Here is a 13,581-nt window from a genome sequence, read left to right on the forward strand (position 1 = left end):
AACGTTGTTGCCTGTTAATACATTAAAATAACTAAAGTTCCATTTAGAGTAACATAGTAATAAGATATCTAAGACATAAGGTTTTCTTCTAGAAGCGCGACAACACCCACTGTACATGTGCCACTGCTGCTGGCCAATCATCGTGTTTGTGTATACATCGTGTTTATACTTAACGTGAATATAGCCGCACTAGTGTCAAGCGTCCTGAAATGAAACATATTTTCACGTTGAACGCTGACGTTTGTTGCCACTAATGCCGTATCAGTTCTCGTCAGGCCCAAAGTGACAGAGTGGTGAGGGAGGGGGTGAAGGGGGAAAAATCACCGGGGTCCGTGTCTCATCGAGGGCCCAAGTCTCTCAAGGGTTCCGATCCCCCAGGGTGCTAAGTTGGCAAAACTCGGAGTGATATTGTAAATTATTACATCGGCATGAACATAACCAACTACCTCTTCGCTTAAACTTCAGTTCTTCTGTTTTAGGAGTCATAAGGCCGATTGCATACAGTTCTGTTTCGTGTTTAATCCTGAATGCACCGTGCACTAAAACTACATAACTACATTGTGATGCAGTCGAATATGCGCTTTCTTTAAATGTTGTTGAAAGTCCTACCAAAACATTTCCCCGACAAATGTACACGGCGACGGCTGTGAAACGTTGTTATAATTTGGAAGATTTGCCAACAACATTCAAAAAACTTCTGATTCCATCATGACACGATTTTACCCGAAAAACGAGTACACAGAAAATATTTTGCATTCAAGAGTAAACACAAAATAAAATATTTACATTTGTATATGGCTGTCCTGTCAGGATTGTAAAGTGAAGAAATGAAATGACACGAAAAGAGTATATTGGATATGATGATGCTCGGAAGTAAAGAGGGTATGTTCTTTTGTTCATCCGTAGAACAGCCAACTTACATATTGAAAACCCAACTTACAAACAAACTTTCATGTGACAAGAGGACTTTTTTCCTTGATCAAAGAGGTTTGGCTTTCAGAGTTTCAGCTCAAAAAATTTTAGATGAAAATAACGGAAATCTCCTCGGATTACTGGAGCTCTCGAGTCACTATGATCCAGTTCTTGCAAAACAAGATCAGGGACCGACAAGAACTCGGAAAGCGTTTAGAAGTTTATGATCTGGCAAGTGATACTCAAAATGAATTTACTTCCAGCTGTGCCCATCTTGTCAGGAATGCCATCTTGGAACAGGGAGAAAATGAGAATGATTATTTAGTTATTGTTGATGCAACTTCTGATTCATATTATATTAGACAAACAACATTCATCCTGAGTTATATTTACTTAAAGAAGGCAAATGATGACTACAAATAAAATGAGCTGTTTTAAAATTAGTAGACGAGAGTTTCGATTCACATTCAATTCAATCAACAATTATGAAACACTCGGTTCCTATCAGTGAAAGCCGCGGACAAGGGTATGATAACAGAATTAATATTAGTCTTATAAAGGAGCTCAGGCACATTTTCTACAGTGTAAATCCTCTTGCAAAATTTTCTCTGTGTGTAAGTCATAGCCTTACGTGGAGTACATGCAGTTGAGAGTTGTGATGAGCAGAAACGTTTCCGGAGTGATTCGCATCCCTTATAAATATGGGAAATTCTAAAACAATGTTTTGGAAGTTCTTTATATTCCATGTCGGATACTTGTTGGGGTGCTCGGCTTGACTCTGTAATACCAATTAGAGCTCACTTGGATGAGACTGCCAATGCTGCAGAAACTCTCAATAAGTTACAATTGTCAGCTGGAATACGTTCTGTGGTATGGGTTGTTCTGAATTATGTGAGATCATTCAAGTACTCAATCGTGGCATCAGTTTAGCTTAAGTTGTTGGTACCGACTGATTACAGAAGCAAATTACTAGAAGCTCGAAATAATACTGCAGATATCTTCGCGGAAATTGGGATGCAGTTGTCCCTGAACTAAAATTGTTGCCACTGCAATTAATACCGATCGTGAATTTACGGAGGTGCGCACTAAGAAGAGAAAATGATTCTATGATGAAACCAGGAATGAAGTGACGGACGTGAACTTGGGAATTCTATTCATGATAAATGTATTTTATGCAATTATTGACAATCTGGTCCTAACTTTAAAATCCGATATGAAACTCTGAATATTTTAGATGAAACATTTGGCTTTTATGGAAATAATCAAAGATGACTGACGATCAGGTCGCTGGGTCATACAAATTATTTTTCAATGAATACCATAATGAAGTCACAACAGAGTTTGGAGAATAAATTAAATATCTGAAATCAATCCATACTTCAAACATTGAATATATTACCTTGGAATCATTAGAACTCTTGAATAAGATGCACGAGCTTAAAATTTTAACTTATTTCCGACGTACGCGTAGCATCTTTTACACTTTTCCAGTGACTATGGCTGAAGCAGAAAGGTCATTCAGCACTCTGTCTCTTGTTAAAAGTTGTCTCAGATCAACTACGCGTCAACGCCTCACAGATTTGGGAACCTCGGCAAATGAATAACACTTGGCGAGGCAGCTAGACTATGATGCTGTGATCCAAACATTTCCTGAACGAAAGGCTTGCAAAGCGACATTGATCTTGTTGTATGCAAGTAGCTTATGATATAATAGCCATGCACGACTCATGGCGGTTTACATGCGAGTGCGCTGTCTCTGTTTACTGAAGTATGTGGGCACGCCAGGGAACATGTGCGGACAGAACCCCATATTGAAGAGTTACTGGCATCACACAAATTAGAATAACATTTAGCCTTCTGTTTCAAAGTGAAATAAAAGTAAATTAAACGTATTTAGAAACTAAAATTAAATGTAACATACACACGTTTTACAACTTATTATTTGTAACATCTGAAGCTGATCTTGTATTTTTGCCTGTCGTATCAGTTTTCTCCCTTGCCATTATCTCACTGCCACTATCTCCTTTTGTCTTTCTTTGTACTGCCACTGTCTCCACCATACCTAGACAGGTAAAATCAGGGAGAAGGGAGAGGGACAGGGTGTTCAACTATTTTTTTTGCCTACACCCAAATGTTAAAAATTTCGGTCCAAAATGCACCCTCCCCTATATCTACATGTTAAAGTTCGCCGGTCTGACTGGCACCAGATCCCCCAAGCCTGTATTTGGTTTCCACTGTCTCCTCTCTCACTCCTTCTATTCCCAGGCATCTCCCTCTCTCTTTTATTGCCACTGTCTCTCACTCAACATCAATACCTTCTATCTCTTTGGCTGCCATCTCTTTCTCTTGCATTGACGTATTCTCACACCCACCATTACTGTCCCCTCTCTCTTTCTTTTCCACTAGCACTGTCTCCTCTCTCTTCCATCATCAGTCTCTCTACTATTCTCTTTCAGCATAAAAAAGCGGTAATGTGTTCTCATGCCAAAATTTTTGGTAAGCAAGGTGGAATGAGAAATTAGGCAACTGGTTCCCCACCTTTTGGTCAGAATCTTTTCGAGAGGAACATATTTGCCTTTTCATGTTCTGATACTATCATATTTCGTCTTGTTCCCTTCTTTTTCCTGCTACAGCTGCGTATGGAGCTTATGTATAGTTTATCCTAGAGGCCATTAAAGTTCTGACAGGTTATTTTTATATTTGGGTACATTTATACGCTCTGAGAAATAAGTACATATAATATATGGTTAACAGAAAATAGTTTGCTTTACGTTCCTCTCAAAAGCATCAATCGCAATTCATAGAAAATGCCATCCTTACGGTTTATATACTAAAAGAGTAAAAATGTTATGAAAAATATTTTGCTGTATTGGCAGTCTTTTCAGTTTTACATATTTTTTGGCAGTAATTTAAAGTTCTTTTCAGGCACAGTAAGATCCTTTCTAGCCCAGTTTTTGTTACTGCAGTACCACTTGTAAGTTGCTCTAACTAGTTTTTAACCCTTTCTTATTTTTTTCTGATTGAGCTCACTTTTAATATGAAAATATAAATGACGGATTATATACTTATTTATTATGGAAAGGATGTGACAACAAGTGGTAATGGTGGGATATACAATACACTTAAACTGCGTCGTACAGTACAAAACCACAATAGACTGCATCCCTCTTTGTGGTATTTTTGACACCCAGAATGGAATTTTCAGTCTGCAGCTATGTGTACACTGATATGAAACTTCCTGGAACATCTGTGTGTCAGACCAAAACTCGAAATCAGGACGTTTGCCTTTCACAGGCAAGTGCTCCACCGACTGAACTACCTAAACATGACTCAAGACCTGTCCTCTCAGCTTTACTTCCGCCAGTACTCCGTCTCCTTCCTTCGAAACTTCACAGAAAATCTCCTGTGAAACGTGCATGACTAGCACTTCTGGAAGAAAGGATATTTCGAAGACATGGCTAAACCACAGTAATTCGAGAATGAAATTTTCACCCTCCACTGGAGTGTGCTCTGATATGAAACTTCCTGACTGATTAAATCTGTGTGTCGGACCGAAACCCGAACTCGGGACATCTGCCTTTTGCAGGCAAGTGCTCTACCGTCTCCGGGGTACCCTTCCATCCAGAAGTGCTAGTCTTGTAAGTTTCACGAGAGAGCTTCTGTGCAATTTGGAAGGTAGGAGACAAGGTACAGGTGGAACTAAAGCTGTGAGGACAGACCCTGAATAATGCTTGGGTAGCGCCATCAGTAGAACATTTGCCCGCAAAAGACAAAAGTCTCAAGTTCGAGTCTCGGTCCGGCAAACAGATTTAATCTGCCAGGAAATCTCATAGCAGCACACACTCCGCTGCACAATAAAAATTTCATTCTGTAAACGTCCCCTACGCTGTGGCTAAGCCATGTCTGTGCAATATACCAGGTGATCAAAAAGTCAGTAAAAATTTGAAACTGAATAAATCACGGGATAATGTAGATAGAGAGGTACAAATTGACACACATGCTTGGAATGACATGGGGTTTTATTACAACCAAAAAAATACAAAAGTTCAAAAAATGTCTGACAGATGGCACTTCATCTGATCAGAATAGCAATTATTAGCATAACATAGTAAGACAAAGCTAAGATGATGTTCTTTACAGGAATGGTCAATACGTCCACCATTATTCCTCAACAATAGCTGTAGTCGAGGAATAATGTTGGCCGGCCGCGGTGGTCTAGCGGTTCTAGGTGCTCAGTCAGGAATCGCGCGACTGCTGCGGTCGCAGGTTCGAATCCTGCCTCGGGCATGGATGTGTGTGATACCCTTAGGTTAGTTAGGTTTAAGTAGTTCTAAGTTCTAGGGGACTTATGACCACAGATGTTGAGTCCCATAGTGCTCAGAGCCATTTGAACCATTTTTTGAATAATGTTGTGAACAGCACTGTAAAGTATGTCAGGAGTTATAGTGAGGCATTGGCGTCGGATGATGTCTTTCAGCATACCTAGAGATGTCGGTTGATCACGATACACTTGCGACTTCAGGTAACCCCAAAGCCAATAATAGCACGGACTGAGGTCTGGGGACCTGGGAGGCCAAGCATCACGAAAATGGCGGCTGAGCACACGGTCATCACCAAACGACGCGCCCAAGAGATCTTTCACGCGTCTAGCAATATGGGGTGGAGCGCCATCCTGCATAAACATCGTGCGTTCCAGCACGTGTTTATCAGCCAGGCTGGGGATGATGCGATTCTGTAACATATCGGCGTACCTCTCACCCGTCACATACATAATACTTTGAAAAATGCATTCACAGGGGACAGTTAGGATTTCTAGCTTTTGGAAAGTTGTTAAAGTGTGGGTGGTTTTTTTTTTTTTTTTTTTTTTTTTTTTTTTTTTCTCCAGACATAAAAGTTACAAGCATTTTTTTTTTTTTAATTTATTTTTAGTTTACTATTGGATGTCCACTCACGTACACTGTGTAGTGTTTGTTCACCTTTTTCTTTCAGTGCATCTGGTGATTTGTCACTGATTAGAACATTTGAGTCATCTGCAAACAATATTGTTTGTCCATGCTTGATGCTCTGTGGGAAGTCATTTATGTAAATGAGGAATAGTATTGGGCCAAGGACACTACCCTGTGGGACACCTATATTTACAAAATTTAGGTCTGAAGTATACTTTACAATATAGTTTGAGCAACTTGAAATATGTGAGATTTCAGTTATCTGTCTTCTCTTTTTTAGATATGACTGGAACCACCTTTTCACAAGTCCCCTTATTCCCTGTTCATCTAACTTATTTTAACAATATGTTGTGGTCTACTGTATCAAACGCTTTAGTTAGATCAAGAAGTATGCCTGCTGTGTAGTTCCCTTCATCTAATGCTTCTAGAATGTATTTTGTGAGGTGTGCTGTTGCTGATTCTGTGCTTTTCCCTGATCGAAATCCAAACTGGTCAACAGACAGTAAGTTGTATTTATTTAAATAATTCATTAGCCTAGCTTTCATAACAGTTTCTAATACTTTTGCAAAGCACGAGAGTAAAGAAATTGGCCTATAATTTTCAATTTTTCCTGCATCACCTTTTTTGAAGAGAGGTAGTAATTTAGCATATTTTAAATAGTCTGAGAAGTAGCCCTGCTTGAAACATTGATTTATAATATCAGCTAAAGGTGGAAGTAGGCTCTTGATACAGTCTTTAATTATAAAAATGGGACTTCATCCTGACCAGTTGAGTTTTTGTGTTTCAGTTTGCTGACTGCTTTCTAGACTTCTTCTGTGTTGTAGGGAATAACACCATCGAGTGTGAAACAACATTATTAGGGTTTTTGACCTGAGGGGCTGTTAGAAAATTTTCCTGTAATTTTATTCCTATGCTACTAAAATAATCATTTATATAGTTTGCTTCTGGCGACTCGGCCGAAAGCGACCTAAGTTAGCCGAGCAGCTTAACGTGGGGAGGCCGTGCACAGCAGCGTGATCGACTTCAAATGGGTAAACGGATGCAGTCAGAATGGCTACCCGGAAAGGAATGGTGGTGACTGACATAGCTAATTTAAATGATGATGTCGAAGGGGAAACTGAAACAATGAGAAAAGCACTGAATATACAACGGCGGTTTGAAGACTTGATGACATTTATAGAAAATGAATTTTCTGGGCAGAAGATGACGCAGCAACAGCAAGCCAATTGAAAGTGGAATTAAAGGAGAAAATATCGCAATGGGCGATAGAGCACAGGTTGGAACAATTACGAAAAGAAAACGAAAGTCATAGAGAAATTTCACAAAAACCAGCGAAAGCAAATGCAAGTGCGTTGCTAACGATGCCACCTAGTAGAGATGTAACCAAAACTTCCTGCACCTAAAATCGCAGCAGCGCAAACAATGCAATAAAATACCTTCTTCATCAAGTCAAGAACAAACGAAAAGGCAAAGGTAGTGCAACCAAAGCTAACAACCTTAATAAACCCCACCAAAGAAAAAAATTTGTATAAGTAAGATTAAGCAAACGAATAATGTACTCATCCCGAAAATGGCTACATAAAGTGACATGGAAAAGGTGCACGAGACACTGATTTGTGAACAGCCTAAGAAAAAGAGACCTTTAATGACAATGGACGACGTCCTACTGGATGCAGACACAAAGACACCGCAAGATACACCATGCATGCAGAACCTTGAAGATGAACCGACTAAGGAAAGCTTCGAAAGCGGCTTTACAACAGGATTCAGGACAAGACCAATGGGAAAAGTGGTCCGTCAAGTTATTGAAGTGAGTCCTGAGGTTAGAACAGCTCTCTTGAAGCGACAAAAAGTGTATCGAAGCGATAAAAAGTGTGTCTTTGGGGTTTCGTTCGGTTTCTGTGAAAGACTACCTAGTAGTGAGGCGGTGCGTTTTATGCCAAGACCTTGGTCATTTGGCAAAGCATTGCTATAAACAAGTAGTACTTTGTGACATTGTGGCAAGAAGGCTGTTTCAGAAAAGACTGCAATAAAATCAAACAAGCTACTGTATGTTTACCACGTAAATATAGGGGTAAAAAGTACACAGGGAACAGAGATTAATGTCACACTATCAAACCCTTCTAACAAGGCAGATTTTAAGAACGGATTATGGGTAGGCGTCCCATAATATTACAAAGCAATGAGGACTCTAAAGACACCATCAAGTGCCCTCTATGTAAGAAACATAAATCACCATCGAGGAGAGGAGGGACGCCGAAAGAGCGAGGAATTTCTGACAAGTGAGCAGTAAGTACCACAGAAAGGAGCATGTGACATAGACCGGCGTGGATCATCAAGCACCTACGAAAAAGCAGGAATGAAGTTTTTGGTGAAAATTCAGAACTGTATGGCATAAAAGAGAAGCAAGATCAGAGTCGGATTTAGGAGTGACTTATGTTACATGCGATCAGCATTTGCTGACACAAATTGGGCAGTTGTACATAGAATGTGACAGCACACATCCTGAGGAGTACTCTACGCTGCCTACACAAATAAAACAAGATTCGGCAATCCAGGACGTGAATACGCAAAAAAAAAAACAGTGCGAGACTCAGAGCCAGTTCGTACAGGAAACAAACATCTATTACAAAGAAGTAAACAATAAAACACAGACCGGAAAAGATCCACGACAGATTTATGAAAGCATAGAGAACGTTATGCAGCTCAGTAGGCTGGAAGAACCGCTGACTTTTACTACAGCGTTAAGATATCTGGTAAGGAATAAGCATCCAGAAGGGGAGTATATTACTTGTCCTGTACTTCATTTCGTAGATAGAATCCATCTTAAAGTGAAGAATCTGTAAACGGAAGTGCAAAAACTGGTGAAGTTACTCAAGCAGGTTTCTGCAAGAAGGAGTGAATCGCTCTCCTTAGAAAGTTCTTTGTGATAATGGCCAATGGGATGACGGGCGAGTAGGGCAAGATTGTCGAATATATTACTCATCATCCCTAATGAAGATAGAGATACGATAGCTTAATGCCATGAGAAGTGTCGGCATACTGAATGATGCTAGAAGAGTGGCAGAAGAGTTGCAGTTAGATGAATTGCGCCTCCAAGAACCATGTATCTCCAAGAACGATATATAAAGGCAGGAGAGATCTCCAGCATGCCAGTAATATCCCAGATAACCATACAAAGGCAACGTCCTATGGCAGTAATAATAGTATTTAACAAGGCCACAACAGTGACAAAAATATCACAGTACTGTTCAGAACACGTAATCTGCGTAGAAATGTTAGCCAGAAGGGAGAGTAAGAGTAGCATCTCCTTGTATTTTCAATTTATTGATGAGATCGACTAGTATCTGCTAAGACTAAACGATGTTAAGTCACCTACGACAGGCTAAGCCTCTTGTGTACTCCATTGATGCAAATGCGAAGTCAGTATGGTGGCGTAGCAACTGACAAGACCGTGGAAGACAACTAGAAGGAGCCATTACGGAACTCAACCTAAACATACTAAATGCACCTCGCGATCCGCCAACCTTATTGACATCACTTTAGCCAATACGGTAGCGGCGCGCCTTGTGAAATGGTGGAAGACAGAGTGGAATGACATCGAGTGACCACAATATCGTATACCATACCATCACTGGAAGGGAAATTCAGGACGTCACAGAAAATGTTTACACAAGGGCCAAACACATCATCAAAGATGCCAACTGGGAAGAACTAAGAAGGGCAGTTAAGTCGATTTCACTAGCGACAGATATTCATTCTACGTGCGATCTAGCGATGATGATCGATATTGCTGGCGCTTTCGATAATCTATGGTGGCCGTCTTTCTTTGGAGTGTCCAGAAGCGCTGTACAATTGCATGAAAGGTTACTGCCGCGGGCGAAATGCTTCTTTAACATGCCCAAGAAAGAAAATGACGAAGACAATAACAAGAGGCTGTCCGCAGCGACCAGTGTATGGACAAGATTTTCGGGATGTACTACAGAAGTTACATGATAGCGTTAACAAAAGAGGATTGGTAGCATATACAGATGATGTGCTGCTCGTTGTAACTGGTGACTGCAGAAGTATTATAGAAGACAAATGTAATGCGGCGTTTCACTAGCTTGATGACTGGTGTCGAAGTGTTAAATTGTCACTTGTACCACACGAACTTGATGACTGGTATCGAAGTGTTGAATTGTCACTAGTACCTCACATAACAACGCACCTCCTGCTGTAAGGGAGCCAGGTAAGAAACCTTAAAATAAAAATAAATAATGTAACGATTAGGAGAAACACAGCAACGAGATATCTAGGGGTATTTCTGGACAAAAGTAGTAGATATGGACAGCATATAGCGGAAGCAAACAGAAAGGCACAATAGTGATGTAAAAATTAAAACAATTGCAAATAGTCAATTTCTGTTCCCATTGAGAACAATCACAGCATACCACCAACCTATATTAGCATCAGCAGTAGGATGTGGTGCGAGCGTCTGTGCTCATAGATTGCAGCTAGTGAAGCCTCATTAGTTCAACGAGGAGTGCTGCTAAGATTGACGGCCGCCTGCTGCACTGCCCCGAATGATGCTTTGTTAATAATTTTAGGAATATTGCCACTGGAACTGGAAGGTTAGAAAAAGGGAGGCCTTTTACTAGTTAAAGCAGGGCAATCAAATTGAAGTACGATAGGTGCTTGGAGCTGAGACCAATTCGAAAAAAGCTAATAAAAGATCGCATATTACAACTTTGGCAAAATAAATGGGGCATTATAGACACAGACAGGAGAACATACGAAATAAAAATGAGATTTCTTAACCAGTCGATTGGATTAATACAATGCCTGGCTGGCCATAGCTCGTATGCTACATATCTATACAAAATAAAAAGACAGATGAATGATAGCTGCGGCCTGCGGCAGTGTGGGCTCACCAGAACACACATTGTGAGACTGCGCGCACTATGAAGATGCGGTGGGTAATGGACGTCAGGTATTAATGATGTTGGATCCCAAAGCAGCACTAAGCAGCGAGTCGACCTGGCGCATCTTGGACGATACTGCAGCCACAGTATCCAGGAAGGCCAAGGATGACTTCAGGGGGCATTCAACAGTAAGTCAGCATGCTGCCATTCAGTGTAGACAACATGCCCAGCAGATGGAGAGACGAAAACAGGTAGTCGACAACCGAATGAAATAGCTACCAAGAATCTACATTGCATTGATGAAAGTGATCATGGAAGTGTGGACTATAAGAAGCAACAGTGATGTGTGGAATTGCTTCCTACAGTGGAAACTGCTGACGTACAGCTCGACACCCAAGGAATTCAGCAGACAATGACTGTTGACCAGGGTAGTATGAAGGAGGAACCAGTAGCGGAACCAATTATGTACAAGTTAAATGCACCAAAATAAATGAACAAACAGAGAACAAATTCTGTACAGTTTATAGTAGTATTAGTGTTGGGTAACTGGGTAAGGGTTTTATTGTGGTTTTGTAAAGGTAGAAGTAGTTGTAGTATTTTAAAAATATTAAGTGACAGCAAAGGACTTGGAAGAGCAGTTGAACAGAATGGACAGTATCTTGAAAGGAAGATATAAGATGAACATCAACAAAAGCAAAATGAGGATAATGGAATGTAGTCGAATTAAAGCGGGTGATGCTGAGGGAATTAGATTAGGAAATGAGACACTTAAAGTAGTAAAGGAGTTTTGCTATTTGGGGAGCAAAATAACCGATGATGGTCGAAATAAAGAAGATATAAAACGTAGACTGGCAATGGCGAGGAAAGCGTTTCTGAAGAAGAGAAATTTGTTAACATCGAGTATAGATTTAAGTGTCAGGAAGTCGTTTCTGAAAGTATTTGTATGGAGTGTAGCCATTTATGGAAGTGAAACATGGACGATAAATAGTTTGGACAAGAAGAGAATAGAAGCTTTCGAAATGTGGTGCTACAGAAGAATGCTGAAGATTAGATGGGTAGATCACATAACTAATGAGGAGGTTTTGAATAGAATTGGGGAGAAGAGGAGTTTGTGGCACAATGTGACCAGAAGAAGGGATCGGTTGGTAGGACATGTTCTGAGGCATCAAGGGATCACCAACTTAGTACTGGAGGGCAGCGTGGAGCGTAAAAATCGTAGAGGGAGACCAAGAGATGAATACACTAAGCAGATTCAGAAGGATGTAGGCTGCAGTAGGTACTGGGAGATGAAGAAGCTTGCACAGGATAGAGTAGCATGGAGAGCTGCATCAAACCAGTCTCAGGACTGAAGACCACAACAACAACACAAGTTTCAACACTAAATAGTTAAATATGAGGTAGAATCCAAAATTTTCGGGACTGGTGCTGCCATCTGGAAAGTAGGGGTAGTAGATCTTTGCACCGCTAGGTGGCAAGAGCTGCATACCTGATGAGTCAGTGTGCGGAGTGGCATTAAGCTGGGAGGGAGAGTTGCATGTCCACAGTGGTTTCCATAATACTCTGTGTTTGGTGGGTGGTGATTTTACGATGGGTACGCGAACAGAACAGACTGCATCTGATGTTCCAACCTTCTTGTCACGGGTTATCACTAGTGACGAGAGCTGGATTTACGTTTATGACCCAGAGACAAAGCAACAATCATCCCAGTGGAAGAGCCAGGGCCCTCCAGACTAAAAAAAGCGAGGTGAATAGCAAAGTGAAAAGCATGATCGTTTTCTTTGATACCAAGGGAATTGTGCACAATGAATTCGTACCACCAAACAGTTAATTCCGCTTACTACTGTGACGTTTTGCGACGGCCCGAACTTTGGCGTCAAGCGAACTGGCTGCTGCATCACGACAGCGCGCCCTGTCGCACGTCCTTGCTCACCAGGACCTTTGTGGCAAAAAACAACAAGGCGGTTGTAACCCATACACCGTACTGGCCAGATTTGGCATCTCGCGACTTCACGCTATTCCCAAAACTGAAAGTCAAGTTGAAAGGCCGTCGGTTCGACACTCTAGAGAGGATTCAATAAGTATCATTGGCGGTGATGAACACCCTCAAAGAACAGTACTTCCAGAAAACGTTTGACAGGGGCAGAACTGCTGTGACCGGTGTGCATGTGCGGATGAGAACTTCTTTGAGGGTGATGGTGACCATTAGTCCATAGGTAAAAAATGCTTAAAATGGCTCTGAGCACTATGGGACTTAACATTTGAGGTCATCAGTCCCCTAGAACTTAGAACTACTTAAAATGAACTAACCTAAGGACATCACACACATCCGTGCCTGAGGTAGGATTTGAACCTGCGACTGTAGCGGTCGCACGGTTCCATACTGAAGCGCCTGGTCCAGAAGTAAACTTTTCAATAGATGGCAGCACCAGTCCCGAAAATTTTGGATAGCACCTCATATAAATTTGTTTCTATTCAAGGAATGTGATTTGTGTGGCCTGTTTTCGCTTTTCGGCTAAATGATTCAAATTACTCTGGGCACTATGGGACTTAACATCTGAGGTCATCAGTCCCCTAGAACTTAGAACTACTTAAACCTGACTAACCTAAGGACAACACACACATACATACCCGAAGCAGGGTTCGAACCTGCGACTGTAGCGCTCGCACGGTTCCGGACTGAAGTGCCTATAACCGCTCGGCCACACCGGCTGGCGCTTTTCAGATAATAGGCTTCCCGCCATGAACCATGGACCTTGCCGTTGGTGGGGATTCTTGCGTGCCTCAGCGATACAGATAGCCGTACCGTAGGTGCAACCACA

The 13,581-nt window shown here is 41.2% G+C and overlaps 1 protein-coding gene across 1 annotated transcript in view; it reads right to left on the bottom strand.

Moving 5' to 3' along the window:
• Positions 1-2,373, bottom strand: part of LOC126282429 (uncharacterized) — a 183,904-nt gene extending 181,531 nt beyond the window's left edge. Inside the window, exon 1 of the mRNA XM_049982118.1 lies at positions 2,312-2,373. The gene's annotated coding sequence lies outside the window, so the exon portion shown is untranslated. The remainder of the gene's footprint in view (positions 1-2,311) is intronic.
• Between the last annotated feature and the right edge of the window lie 11,208 nt (positions 2,374-13,581).

The sequence above is a fragment of the Schistocerca gregaria genome, chromosome 1, assembly GCF_023897955.1.
Source record: "Schistocerca gregaria isolate iqSchGreg1 chromosome 1, iqSchGreg1.2, whole genome shotgun sequence".
NCBI lineage: Eukaryota > Metazoa > Arthropoda > Insecta > Orthoptera > Acrididae > Schistocerca > Schistocerca gregaria.